The sequence below is a fragment of the Tursiops truncatus genome, chromosome 12 (genome assembly GCF_011762595.2).
Source record: "Tursiops truncatus isolate mTurTru1 chromosome 12, mTurTru1.mat.Y, whole genome shotgun sequence".
Classification (NCBI taxonomy): Eukaryota; Metazoa; Chordata; class Mammalia; order Artiodactyla; family Delphinidae; genus Tursiops; species Tursiops truncatus.
Window position 1 is genome coordinate 61400307 of NC_047045.1, and position 15731 is coordinate 61416037.

General features: G+C 38.1%; 1 non-coding gene across 1 annotated transcript; it reads left to right on the plus strand.

Moving 5' to 3' along the window:
* Positions 1-15455: 15455 nt before the first annotated feature.
* On the plus strand, positions 15456-15528 carry TRNAW-CCA (transfer RNA tryptophan (anticodon CCA)). Its single transcript has one exon. It is a non-coding gene; the product is annotated as a tRNA-Trp (tRNA).
* The last annotated feature ends 203 nt before the right edge of the window (positions 15529-15731 follow it).

The following is a 15731-nucleotide window of genomic DNA, read 5'->3' on the forward strand; positions in this document are numbered from 1 at the left end:
GTCATCCATCATTAAAAAATGCAAATAAAATCATAATGGGTGTACCCCTACCAGAATGACTAAAATTAGAAGCACTGACAATAGTAAGGGTTGACGAGGATGTGGAGCAGTTGGAAGTCTCATAGCTAGTGCATGTGCAAATTGGTATAACCACTTTGAAAACTTTCGGCAGCATTGCCAAATACTAAACATTTGTATGCCTTGTGACCCAGAAATGCCACATCTAAGTACAGACTCCACAAAAATCAGTGCTTGTGTACAAGAATGTTTATAACAATTTTATTCATAATAGCTCCAAAATGTAAACAAACCAAATGTTTTCAACAGTAGACTAGATTAATGAAATGTGGCATGTCCATTTAGTAGGAAAATACACAGCACTGAAAAACAGCAAGGGAGGTTTTATACATATGTAAAATTTTATTGTGCTGTATATTTAAGATATCTGCACCTTTCAGTACATAAGTTATACCTCTATAAAAAAAACTAAATAAAAAGAAAAATGGGGGGGAAATCCTTGGTATATTCAAGCCTATCTTTGATATAGAATAAGAGACTATATATACCATACAGTTTTCAAATGTTTCCTTTATACCCTCTTAGTGTGCAATTTTTAAGATATATATAAAAACTAAGAACTTTGATATATCTGGGTTAGAATTCATTTGGTAATATATCAATATTTCCCAGAATGCAGTTTGTTTTCTGTTTTCTATTCTAAACCAATCAATTTAGACTGAAATTTAGAATTTTCTATTGTTGCGGAAACAACACTACTTTGGCACCTACTTAAATACTCATAGGAATTTTGGAAAATACATTATGGTGACTTCTGTACTCCATACTTCTTAAAAAGAAATAAAGGAATTACTCTTACTCATTAAGAAAGGAAGAGTTGGAAGAGAGGGAGAATCATTGTAATTGTGACAGTAGACACAGCATATGAGAAAAGTCTAGAGTTTTCTAATTAAATGCCTAGGAAAGTATGGCCTATAGTCCAAAATGTAAAACAACATATGTAGGTAGAGGATCCTTTTGGGGTCCTTTGCAGTTCTGTGATTATGATTACACATTAATAATGTACATCTATTCATCTTTATTATTACCAAATATCTGTAAAACTATAAACAGGTGACAATTTTCCTACTCACCTTCTAAATTAGTTACGTAACCCTCTGTCTGACCTAATGATATTCTTACCCTCCTCTATGGAACTTCCCCTATCTTCGTGTATTATTCATTTTTTTCTCTTCTTTCCTTTTTTCTTTCATTTATTTTCTTTCTTACTTTCTTCCTCTCTCTCTTTTTTTTTTTTTTTTTTTTTTTTGCAGTACGCGGGCTCCTCACCATTGCGGCCCCTCCCGTCGCGGAGCACAGGCTCCGGACGCACAGGCTCAGAGGCCACAGCCCACGGGCCCAGCTGCTCCGCGGCACGCGGGATCCTCCCGGACCGGGGCACGAACCCGCGTCCCCCGCATCGGTAGGCGGACTCCCAACCACTGCGCCACCGGGGAAGCCCCCTCTCTTTTTTTTAAACATGCACATAGATGAGTGAAAACTGGCAAGATCCAGTGAATAGGTGCTACATCAAGATAAAGCTTTTCCCCCAAAGGGCTTGAGGCCATCCAGGGATTCCTTGTTTGACAGAAGCATTGACAGCATAACTAAACAAACAAGAAGGTGTTCAGGGAAGCTGAAAGAGATCTTCAAAGAAATTCAGTGGGTGATTTTAAAATTTCTGTGTGGTATTATAGAGCTTAATGCAGAACATATCAAAACTTTGAAAAGGCAATGGTGGGGTCCTGAACTTCATAAGGCAGAATGATTCTCTACAAGAACAAAATAGAAGTCAAAGTGTTCTACATTTAGATGTGAACTACACTCATTGGGGAATACCAGCAAAACAATAATGCGAGGGCAAAACCTTCCTACACAGGTAAGTTCTTTCAACCACCAATCCTGGGCTGTCTAACTGTCAAGCACTTTGTCATAAAATATGACAGTAAATATGGTTCAGGAATTCTTTATAAGATTCACTTTTTCAAGTTCATGTTGTTCTAAGTGTTCTAAAAATAACTAATCCTCCAGTTTAAAATCTTTCAATGGAGCCACATTACTTACAAAGTAAGTTTAAATCCTTAGAAAGGCATTGGCATCCTTTGTAATTTCACTGCTGCCTGGTTTCACACATCACCTGCCATCACTCTTCCACCCTACCTGAGCCAATCTACACCATAGTTCTTGCGTTTAGTGTTTCATGCTCCTCCTGCCCCAGGACATTTGCAGATGCTACCCTTTCTGCCTAGAATGCCCTTCAATCTTCATGCCGTCTTATATTACTCAGGAGAACCCCAGTAGCATCACACATTCTGTGATGCCTTCCTTGACTTTCACAGAATAAGCACCCCTACTCTGGACACTCAAAGTACCTGCTGGTAGTCTCTGTTATAACACATATTAATAATATTCTAATTGTCTATGTTAGTATCTATCCATCTCCCCAGCTAGATATAAATTCCTTAAAAGCAGGACATCCTTTAGCTTATTTTGTATCTCCAGCATTCAATATAGTGACTAGTACAAAACTGGAAAAAATAAAATACATTTTGTTGAATGATTGTTGAGTAAATTTATAACTTATAAAATAAATATGTTTGTAAGGTAGAAGAATTTCATAACTTTGGAGACATCAATATCAATCGGATAAAAAGAAACTTTTTGCAAGGAATGAGAAAGAGAGAGTGAACAATACGGAAATATAGGCTGTGAGTAGAAATTTCTAGATTACAGGTCTCTTTTATATATACCCAAAAGAAACAAAACACATGTTCACACAAAATGTTGCAGACAAATGTTCACTGCAACATTATCCATGATAGTCAAAAGGCAGGATCAACTGAAATATCCATTAACTGATGAATGGATTCTTTTTTGAAGTGGTAATTCCACACAGTAGAATATTATCTGACAATAAAAAGGAATGAAATACTGATAATATGCTACAACATGGATGAATCTTGAAAACATTACATTAAGTGAAAGAAGTCAGTAAGAAAACATATATTGCATGATTGCATTTATAAGAAATGTCCCCCAAAGGCAAATTCGTAGAGAAAGAAAATAGGTTAATGACTACATAGGGCTAGGGAAGTTAGGGGCAAATGGGGAGTGACTGCTTATGGGCAGGGTGTTTCTTTTGGGAGTAATGGATTTGTTCTAAAATTGATTGTGGTGACGGCTACACATCTCTGAAAATATACATAAAAAACGCTTTAAAAATTGTACACTTTAAATGGGTGATATGTTAATTATATATCAATAAAGCTGGGTTTTTTTGAAGAGTCTCAGTGAAATTCAATCTCTTTCAGATAAATATTTAGTCAATTTGAAGATCAAATTTTCATCCTTGAAATTGAGGAACATGGGTGCAGTGAGAAGCTTCTGCAAATTCTCAGCTGAGAAGGAGAAATATCTAGCACAGTGGCAACTTACTAGAGTGGTTAAGAGCTACCTGAGTGAAAAGCCTTGTTCTTCCATTTACCAACTATGCAATCTTGGGTCAATTGCTTGTCCTCTGATGCCTTATTTACCATGCTGTAAGACGGTGGATAAAAACTGAACAGCCTTAAAGGACAATGAGGATTTAAATATAACATCTCCTGTTATATAGAAAGCATTCCAACAATTCTCCTTAGGCCCCATTGACTTCCGTTGCGTTCCGAAGCCCATCTTGTCTTTGAATGTTATGTCAGTCCCCACTGAGATGGGATTGGTCTGGTTTTGTGCCTTGGTGCTGACATCCATCACACTGACACCCTTGAACTTTACCACTACCTCCAGTGGTAATGCCCCCATGAGGCCTTCACAACATTACTTCAGGCCTCTTGGCCCATCAGAATGTTTAGTACTTTCTTGCCCCTTGGCAGGGCTGATCATTAAATGTTTTCTCAGCTCTGTGCTGTAGCAAGACAACTTCAAAACTTTTTTTTTAATATAAGTTTATTCCACAGTGATCATTCCCTTAGCACTAAAACATATTTTCTATGGAATTATTTTGTACTTATATTTGATGGTTAATATGTGTACTTTGTTGCCTTTATGATGGAATGATGCTTTGAATTATACCTGTAGAATTCTACCATGAAACATAAATGCATTTGAAAGATGCATGTTGAAAGAATGTTGAAAATGCCAACAAATCATAATTTAAAGTAAGTCATCAAGAAATCTGAACTCACCAAACTATAAACTCATATTCCTATTTCATGATGCCAAGCACATAATAGATTTTTTAAAAATATTTGTTGAAAATTTTATACAAATAGAAAGATTGAATTATCTTTCTATTCTCTCTACAGGAAATATTACAAAATTATTGTCATGGGAAGAGGTAATCAAATTATATGCAAATAAAGATATAGGAAAAAGTATTATAGAAGTGTGATAGGCAATTCATAGATGTCTTGTTATTTTTAAGGATTTTATGATGGTGGTGGTATTTGCCAGCTTTTTAAATACATTTATAATCTTTTGAGATTCTCCTTTTCAATCTAAATATGTACCTACTTTTCAAAATAATTTTATAATTATTTCACGTTTCTCTTCCTAAAGAAGAACTCCAAAACTGAATAAGCTACAAACCCCACCAAACCTGAATCTACTTTGATAAGCAAAGTCAAGGATAAATAAGCTGAATTAATGGGCTAACTTCCTCCATTTTACTCCTCTCCTTCAAGCATCGATCAGAAGTTGCACCTTAAAAGTCTACAGTTTCTTAGACAAGGAATAATGTAGAGCAGTGGTGAAGATACCAAATAAGAAAAGAAGGATCATGTGGTCTGATTGTTGCATTGTCTGAAAAAACATGAGCAAGGGAAACATATTAGTTCTGACGGGAAATTTGAAGAACATTGGACAAGAAAGATAGTTGGGTGGAAATACTTCAGTGAGAAGATGAAATACTTATTTGTCCATTCTGGTCTCGATTCAGGCTTGCTGGAAATACGTTGTTAGTGCACACATAACTTTTTGGATCTACAGCTTGTCCATTTCTTTGTGTCCTCTTGAATGCTGCCTGTGTTATGTTTAGTTTAGGGACGTATACGGCACCTTAGCCATGGGAAAGAGGTGTATCCACGGTACAAAATGCTGCAAGGCACCAGCAGAATATTAATAACACATCAAAGGGCAAAGCACTTTTAAATCCCAAGGGAAAATTCAAAGCAAAGAAAATTTACAAATTAAATTTAAAGGAGAAAAAAAGCATACACATAAAAGGTAGGGTTTGAAAAGGTAAAATAGGGTCTCATTAGAAGTCATTCAGAACAGTGAACTGTTTGAGGAATTTCCCTCCCTTGCCTTGTCATGCTCTGTTTTCTTTGAAAAGGCAGAGATGAGGTATGGTGTCAATGGGTTGTCTAGGAACCTAAATCTGGAAAAACTCTGAGAAGACAAGAGTAAAATAATTTAAATCAAAACCATTTAAGCCACTTGGGATAGTTCTTAGAATTTCTTAAGAGGAAAGTTGGAAAATGGGAAAAGCAGAAGGGAAGTATTTTTTTCTTTCTCATCTCAATATGTGTATAAGTCTGGAGGTGTTGGTCATCTTGGCAAATTGGGGTATGGGACAGTCACACAACACTGTTGCCTATATATTAGACCACTGATTTTGCACACTATCCCATAAAATCTGTTAGCAGTTTTGAAAACATCACACTGAGAAGAGGCCACTTGATACTGATTAACTTTTTATGACCAAAGGTAATATAGGAGCTTGGCTCCTAATTTTTATTTGAACCAGGAAATTTTTCAATGTGATTAGTCATTTTCTGCTTAGTTTTCTTATACTGATTTGTGATTCTAGGGGTATGATTTAAATAAGCAAGAGTTTCTTTGACTATGGTTGAAATGTACATAATCACATTGATATGACTAGAAGGTTTATAGCCATGTTTGCATTTAGATAAATAATTGAATAGACATTAATCCTTTTCAAGTAGAACATTGAGCAATTACTCCTAATGGTTTCCCATCACAATTGTGGTAGATTATACTTTCCTAAAATGTTTGCACCGGTGTATTCCGTCCAACATATTTTCCTTACCGTGTGAATGCTGGCACTCTTCCATTGAGAGATGGAAGGGGGGCTATATATCCCCTCTTAAAACTGGGTAGACCAGTGCCTACAGTGGAAGCAACGTTATGCGTCTTCTACGCTGCCATAAGAGATGATGCAGCTTCCACCCAATCCTCTTGGGATGCTCATTCTTGGAACTTAGCCACTTAGTATTGTAAAGACACCAAATAGCCACATGGGAAGACCATGTGTCAGTGTTTCACAGCATCAGCCTTAGCTGAGGTCTCAGATGACAGCCAGCATCTACAACCATGAGGCTTCAGATGATCCCAGGCCCCAACCTTCCAGATGCCTCAGCTGATGCTGAGGGGAATAGAGAAAACCTGTCCTCACCCATCCTACTCATATTGCAGATTTATGAGCAAAAATAAATGTTGTCTTTGTTTTAAACCAATAAGTTTTGGGGTGATTTGATATGGAGCAACAGATAACCAGAATAATTATCAACCCAAAAATATTTCAGGGGGCGATAGCAATAAATACTGCCATGTTTTAATAAAGACTTCACATACCTACAGACTGATAATTCATAAAAATATTAACGTTAGTTAAAGTTAATGTTCAACGCTATTGATTATGATCATTTGTATGACAAAGAATAAAAGTTTCAACAGTCTGTTTTAAGTGAGGTTTTGGTATTGTGGTAGGTTTGTTTTTTTTTTTTTTGGTTACTAGCCACAATTCTGAAAACTGCCTCCTAGGTATTCCATGAATAATCACAAAAGATCTTTTTATTCCATTCCATTGATATTTTATACTAAAATAACTCAGGAAGGCTAGTGTAACAAGGACTTGATTTTCTAATTTAAAAATTTATGTTATGAAATCCTGTAGTCTCTACTCTTTAACATGTTACCCAACACATTTCCTGAAAAGTATTAAGGAACAAATATTTTATTCAAAGGTTTATGCTTTTTTTAAAAACCACAACTCAACAAAGAAACGTTTGATACAATGCCCCCTTCCCAAGTAATTTAATATGGGTCATTTATGATTTTTTAAAAAAATATTATCACAATGTTATTACGTTTTAATTGTGCTGATAATTGATTCAAACTTATCTCAAGGACTTTTTATTCCTTAAGTCATTTTCTGAGTAGTGAAAGAGAAAGAGAGCAAGAAATTAAGCAAGTGACCACTACCCATGTCACTAAAATAGTCTTAATCAATTTCAATAAATACACAACATTCTCTATAAGAATGTTTTTAAAACTTTAATAAAATGCTTAAGAATTAATTGTTCCCTAGCAGGCATTTTATTTTATTTTTAATTAATTAATTTATTTTTGGCTGCGTTGGGTCTTCGTTGCTGTGTGGGCTTTCTCTAGTTGCGGCGAGTGGGGGCTACTCTTTGTTGCGGTGCACAGGCTTCTCATTGCAATGGCTTCTCTTGTTGCAGAGCACGGGCTCTAGGCGCGTGGGCTTCAGTGGTTGTAGCACATGGGATCAGTAGTTGTGGCTTGCAGGCTCTAGAGCGCAGGCTCAGTAGTTGTGGCACACGGGCTTAGTTGCTCCATGGCATGTGGGATCCTCCTGGACCAGGACTTGAACCCACGTCCCTTGCATTGGTAGGCAGATTCCCAACCACTGTGCCACCAGGGAAGTCCAGTCAGGTGTTTTAGACCTGGCAAAAGGTGAGACAATGCTTTTCCCACACTCAGAACATATTAATGTACATACATTTGTTTTAATGTGCTGGTAAGTATAGGTAAGTCATAACCACTGACAGTCAATGAGGAAAAAAAGAGAAAACAATAAAAAGTTTAAGAGGAAAATGATATTGGAAATTAGGATTCTTTTTTAAAAATCACAATTTGGCCAACAAGTCCAACAGGAAGAGCCAAACAGACTGGCCTTTATATTGGCCCCTCTTTCTTCTTCTCAGCCCTGGACCCAGGGCTGATGTAAGAAAATGAATACCACACTCTAGAAAAAAATGATTGAATAGCTTGGAACTAATTAGTCTAGAGAAGAGAAGACCAAAGGAAGTTACAACAGCTATTATGAAGTATATTAAGAACTTCCCTATAGGTAATGGAATCAATTGATTTTGTGTTGCCCTAGAAGGGTGGGCTTTACAAGGACGAAATTTCAGTTGACTACAAGGACAATTTAAACAAAGTTTTTCAGCAATGGAATGGAATGTCTTAAGAGATAGTTAATTTCCCATTATGGAGAACATCCTACCGAGAAAATTCTAGGATTATTTCTTCATTTGGTTAGAGATTGCACTAGTTGTCCTTTCAAAAGCTCATGCAACTCTGGTCTATGATTCAATTTTTAATCAAATAGTAAGCTAAGTCAAGAAATTATTTTAAGCAAATAATAGACTGAAAGAAAAGCATTGGGGAAGTAACAGAGGTATAAACGGGGAATTAGCAGAAAAAAAGAGAATGGAATAGGAAAAGACAAGATCAGTAAAGAAATTTAGACAGACATAATAAAGCATTCTAACTTCAGGACGATGGTTGGGACCTTGAACCAAAAATGCAACCAGAAGTTGACAGATTAACCAGAATAGAACGGGAACGAATCAGAAAGTCAATGTGATGCTTTAGAGGAGTTGATGACTGTTAAGACCCAGGGCCAAAGATAGGTCAGGCACTCAGTGACTTTGAAAATATAGCTGTTTAGGTGGGAAAAGCCCAGGAAGTGGGCTAAACCCATGACCATATATTTTTGCATAATACGTACCAAAGGGTGACATGGGGGGGAAGGAGGGAGGAAGGTGAGAAGTTGGGAGAAATGGATGGAAAAGGAGATGAGAGAAATTTGTGTGAAGGTAAGGGAGAGAACTTTCCAAAAGGCCTGCAGAACTTACACATAATGGTTTTATTTATCCATCAAGCAAAGGGAATTATTTTCTGGAAAATAAGTAAAATCTAAGTCATTTACACACTTGTATTTGTTAAAGATTACACACTACTTCAAGAGGAAGGCGTGCCGATATCTCCACATCCTGGCCAAATTCCAAGTCAAATAATTTTATTTTCTCCACCTAAACCCTCCACTGCTTATTTGAGGGAAGTCATGCTTCACTTCCTTAAAAGCTAATAAAACATGTCTGGAGTTGTTCACACCATTATACTATGTGGTAGAATGTGATTCTCAGATTTCTAAAAGTCCACAGATTCTTTATATCCCTCAAAAAAGATGCTTTAAATTTAGGTTGTTAATATTTTTCCCAACCATAACATTTTGGATCTTTATTTAGTAATATATATCTTTATTATGTTAGCAATATATGTTTACGGAACATCATGGTTAGGAATATAATTTAATATGATTATTTTTATATAGCAAGATGGCATCTTTCCTAAAATTACATGATAGGAAGCAACTTCCAGCTTTTCTTATATTTTGCATGGTTCTCTTTGGAAGGCTCACCATAGAAATCCAAGAAAATATCAACTTCTGCTTGCTTCTTCACTCCACCTCTCAGTTGTCAGCCTTTCTGAATTCTCTTTTACATTAAGGCAAGACCTAACTTGGCTTGGTTATTGGAAAATCCTAGCATCATAGGAGGGTGGAAGCTTGGCCCTAATCCAATAAACTTTCATGATAACACTCTTTCAGCTTCATTTTGGTTAATGAAAGATTACTCTGATAACCAGAAATAAAGGAACTACTTAACAATATGTCAGCTTACTATCTAGTTTGCTTCACATGTCTAAAGTGTAAAATTCTATCACCCATTGCTAGGATAAATGTCATATCTTGCAAAGACTAATCTTGTTCAACGGATGCACTTTTAAAATGTATAAATTTACTTGAAAACCAATCTGATAATAAAAACATGCCTGCAGAAGGATGATTCAGTTGTATCCATGCACTTGTCACTCAGAACTCACCCCCCCAAAAAAATTATGTGATGGGGCTGGGTGGGTGTTAGAAGCATGCAAAGTCTTGATAATAGGAAAACATTAGCCACAAGATGAAAAGAAGAAACATTTATTTAAGTTCCAGGCAAAAAATTGTCTAATAAGTTTTTTCAGACTTTATTACATGAGTACAAAGAGACAAACTGTCATTTTGCCTGAAAAATTAGTAAATCTTTAGAAAGGTTTTATTTACTTTGGCCATTATCTTTATTTTAAAATTGAGATTAAACATATTGCCCTGACTCATTCTCAAATGGTGTGCTTGAAATTGGGACTATAATTCTTCTTTGCGTCAAACATTGTAGTCCATTTTGCATACTAGTAAGGAGGGAGAGCTCTCTTTTTTTAAAATTAATTAATTAACTATTTTGGCTGTGTTGGGTCTTCATTGCTGTGCGCAGGCTTTCTCTAGTTGTGGCGAGCGGGGGCTGCTCTTCGTTGCAGTACGCGGGCTTCTCATTGCGGTGGCTTCTCTTGTTGCAGAGCATGGGCTCTAGGCATGCACACAGGCTTAGTAGTTGTGGCTCACAGGCTTTAGAGTGCAGGCTCAGTAGTTGTGGCACAGGGCTTAGCTGCTCCACAGCATGTGAGATCTTCCCAGACCAGGGCTTGAACGCGTGTCCCCTGCATTGGCAGGCGGATTCTTAACCACGGCCACCAGGGAAGTCCAGGAGAGCTCTCTTGTAGAAAATGTGCTCTATCTCCCCTCTATTTCCCAGTTTCCCCTATTTTCTTGTCCCAGAGTCTTTATTTAGTTAGTTGTAAATACACTATAATTAATTTTATTTGTAGCAACCGTGGGTCAAGTCCAATAGCCAATAACTGAAAATGAGGGTGGTTTTCTATATATTCATTAATACTTTAATAGGGCACTTTACCTATGTCAAATTTCAAATGAGAAACTGATAGGGATAGAATAGGATAGTTATGCAGGTAGTTGTAGAAATCCCAGTAGGTGATTATACATAGGGAAACCTAGGAAACTATGGGAGACCACTGTAAGATGATGATCGCTCAAGAAAGCTATCGGAACGTTGTGGAACAAAGCAGGCTTGCTTAACTATGAAGACATAAATAAAAGCATGAGACATGCTCCAGGTCATTAGGTGAAAGAAAAATGTTACCACTCTTCTACTGATTTGAATAAGCGCTATGACAGTCTGACATCATAGGGTCAGACACTCTCCTGCCCAATACGAAGGAGGAGCTAGTGATGTAAGCCTGACGTCTACTCAGAGAAGGTGGTCTTTTCCCCTCCCCCACTTTCCTTTGATTATAAAATTTTAGCCCACTTCATCCTCGGGGCAGAGCCTCCTCGCCTGCCCACTTGCATCTCTCACAAGCATCCTGTATTAATAAATCCACTTGCTTATCACTTTGCCTCTCGATGAATTCCTTCTGCGCTGAGACACAAAGAAGCTGAGCCTCAGTAAGTCTAGTCACCAGGTGAGTGATTCTAATTAAAAGAGCGTGTGCTCAAGTCCCAATGTGCGATACACGGTCTCAAAACTGTTCCTCTAAAATCTAATTAAACAAATCTAAGATAGGAACATTTTTAAAAGTTCACAAAGTCCAGCCCTAAAAAGGCACATTTTCCTAATTATTTCAGCCAGCCCCTCCCTACCTCAGAAACAAGAGCTATGCATACATAGTCAAACAAGAGTATTATTATTGGACATATTGGTCAGGTTTCTGTACTATTCTCAGGGATTTAAAAAAAACTTTTTTTTTTGGCTGCACCACAGGGCATATGGAATCTTAGCTCCCCTACCAGGAATTGAACCTGTGCCCGCTGCTTTGGAAGCACGGAATCTTAACCACTGGACCGCTAGGGAAGTCCCTAAATTTTTTTTTAATTATAGTAAATTAGGATCTCTATCCTTACTTCATGAATGGATAATTAATTGCTCTTCACCTGACTTTTTCACTTGACTTCTAACTTCAGGACGATGGTTGGGACCTTGAACCAAAAATGCAACCAGAAGTTGACAGATTAACCAGAATAGAACGGGAACGAATCAGAAAGTCAATGTGATGCTTTAGAGGAGTTGATGACTGTTAAGACCCAGGGCCAAAGATAGGTCAGGCACTCAGTGACTTTGAAAATATAGCTGTTTAGGTGGGAAAAGCCCAGGAAGTGGGCTAAACCCATGACCATATATTTTTGCATAATACATACCAAAGTGTTACGTGGGGGGAAGGAGGGAGGAAGGTGAGAAGTTGACTACTTGACTTGACTTCATTTTACCATTTTACTATGACATGAGGTAGCAGGAATAAAAAGTATCCTTCCTTCCTTGCCCCTCTTCCTCACCTCCTCCCTCCCTCCCTTCCTTCTTTCCTTCCTTCCTTCCTTTCTTTCTTCCTCTAGTTAAGAACTTAGGAATTTAAATAAAGTACTTGTTTTTTTTCACTTTTAAATATTTTTTGTTTGGTTGGTTATTGTGTGTTTGTGCTTATTTCTTTTTTATTTTCTTTTTTGACTGTTTTTTTTTTTTTTTTTTTGCCTGTGTCAGGTCTTAGTTGCAGCACATGGGATCTTTGTTGCAGCGTGTGGAATCTTTTGTTGCAGCGCACAGGCTTCTCTCTAGTTGTGGCATGCAGGTTTTTCTCTCCTCTAGTTGTGGCACACAGGCTCCAGAGCACGTGGGCTCTGTAGTTTGTGGCACACAGGCTCTCTAGTTGAAGCACGCAAGCCCAGTAATTGTAGCACACGGGCTCAGTTGCGGCATGTGGGATCTTAGTTCTCTGACCAGGAATCACACCCACATCCCCTGCATTGGAAGGTGGATTCTTTACCACTGGACCACCAGGGAAGTCCCTATTTCTTTTGTCTAATTAGACATTTGATTATATAGACCTGTGGAAAAACTCATGTTATTTTTATTTTTATCTTTATAGAACAGCATCTCACCTCTCACATCTTTAAGAATTTTATTAGAAAAATTCACGTACAAATAAATAGCTTTCTATTCCTATGTCCATTTAAAGTGCAAACATAAAAATTATTAAGTGAATTAGATGCAAGGATTTTTTAATTCCATTTTAGAGAACTGAGCAAATAATGATGATATTTTACATTTGAGTGTTTTAGGTAAAGCCAAAGCATGACAACATCTGATTTCCTCTTTGAGGTCCTGAACCTCTAGTGCTTTCGTGAACCCTCAAATGCTAGTATTGTCTCAAATTTTTCTACTATTGACTGAATATGAGTCAATGTATTATTTCTTTTTAGGGGTTGAGAACTTTGTACTTTAAACTGGGCTTCCTAAAACCAGCATGCCTAAACCTGAAACTATTAAGTGCCTAGTCGTTGGAATCTTGGTCACCAGAAAAATCAGTGAGGTTCAATATTGGGAAAAGGGAAAACACATTCACTCAGACATTTTTCATTCATTTGTTGAACACCTACTATATGATAAGCCTTTCATTAGAAACCAGAGATACAAACTGAAAAAGAAAAGATAATATAAAACTGTAGGAGAGGGCTTCCCTGGTGGTGCAGTGGTTGAGAGTCCGCCTGCTGATGCGGGGGACGCGGGTTCGCGCCCCGGTCCGGGAGGATCCCACATGCCACAGAGCGGCTGGGCCCATGAGCCATGGCCTCTGAGCCTGCACGTCTGGAGCCTGTGCTCCGCGACGGGAGAGGCCACAGCAGTGAGAGGCCCGCGTACCGCAAAAAGAAAAAAAAAAAAACTGTAGGAGAGTCCAATCTAGAGAAAGTAATATTGTCATTGAATATGAACTATTCTCGACCTGGAATCCTCTTTCTCCATTCCCCTTTCTCTTGACTCCTTCTCACTTGCTCCACATTCCTCCTTCATTCCATCCCACTTTACATCCCTTGTTCAATTCCTATTCCTCTTTCAGGGTTTCAACTTAAACCATGCTCCTTGGACACAAGGAAGACCTTCTCTAACTCCATAGACATAGGTACACGGGCTATAAACTAACAATTTTTCCTTATAATAAAACCCAACAGTTTTATTATACCACTTGCTTAATGTCTATCTTTGGACATTTAAAGCAGGAAACATCCTGATTTTTTTTTTTTGCTACTATATCCTTAATACCCTGCACATTTCCAGGCTCATGGTAAGTGCTCAATAAATACTTTTAAATGAACAAATGAATGAAAAGATTCGGTTCAACATTTGTAAAGAAAAAAAGTATTAATTTAACAAATAAGTTGAGTAAAATAAAAAAATAGTTTTTAAAGCAAAGATTAAAACATGATAGGGGCTTCTGTTGTGGTTCAGTGTTTAAGAATCTGGCTGCCAATGCAGGGGACACGGGTTCAAGCCCTGGTCCACGAAGGTCCCACGTGCCGTGGAGCAACTAAGCCCATGCACCACAACTACTGAGCCCGAACGCCACAACTACTGAAGCCCACATGCCTAGAGCCCATGCTCCTCAGCAAAAGAAGCCACCACAATGAGAAGCCTGCGCACCAAAACGAAGAGTAGCCCCCGTTCGCCACAACTAGAGAAAGTCCGCACGCAGCAACGAAGACCCAACACAGCCAAAAATAAAAAAGAAATAAAAATCCTTCTACTTAAAAAAAAAAAGATTAAAACATGATAGTACTGTGACTTCAGCACTATAACTTTCTGCTGTTCAGAGTCCATATGCACTTTCAAGTCTTTCAACAGAACGTTACACTAAGCTCTACAACTCCATCTTTATTACCTTCTGATTTCTAGTTCTAAATTATAGAACCATCAAATTATCTTGGAAAGTATGCACACATATTCACTTTTTTTTTTTGCTAAATGAAAATTCTTAGTAATGAAATAAAAATGTACATCTCTGTATACGTATTCAAGACCAAAAAAAAAAAATTAGTGTTTTTTTAATGCTGTGGAATGCCTCTTTTCCTGGTGCCTAACATAATACATTGACTTCTAACGCTATCAGAAGTCCAGCTGAGGTCACTAATATTCAAGAGCAATGATCAAAACTGTGTGTGCCGATTATAAAGGGTTTCAGCCCCAAACCCACCCTTTATACTTGGGTTTGTGTTACTGGGGCTGAGACTCTGCAAAGCACATTCCTCCTTTGCCATCTGGCTCCCTGCTGGGCTCAACCAACAGAAGACGTTAGAGGAAGGCAGGAAGGCTAGGGCTGAAGAAAGGGCTTGCCCCTTCTTGTTGGCTTCCTATTTCATTGGCGTTGTCTCAGCAAAGGTCTCTCATCCTGGCAGAGGCAATGATTCATCTCCTGTCAGCCTTGTGGTGTCCCACACTGGTACAACCAGGGCCCAGTCAGGAAAACAAAAACAACACCAAGTTAATGAAATGAAAGATCAAATACGTATTAGAAAACTGAAAAAGCAAAAGGGGGACACTGAAGTAAAACAGATAAGCAATCCCAGGGAGCAGCTGCCACCCAAAGGCTAAAAGAAAGGAGGAGTTATCAGAACCTGGAAGCCTCGGACATCCCTGGTGGTCCAGTGGTTAAGACTCCATGCTTCCAACGCAGGGGGCGCAGGTTCAATCCCTGCTCTGGGAACTAAGAACCCACATGTCATGTGGCACTGCCAAAAGACTTAAAAGAACCTGGAAGCCTAGAGGAAGGACCCAGCAGAGCCCCTGAGGAGGAGCCATGGCTTGTTGGTACTGAAACCCCAGGAACTCAGAGGAAGAGGTTCATGGAACTGGGACTTAGCCCTGAAGTTGGAGGTGCTGCCTGGCTGGTACAACATGTAGAAGAAA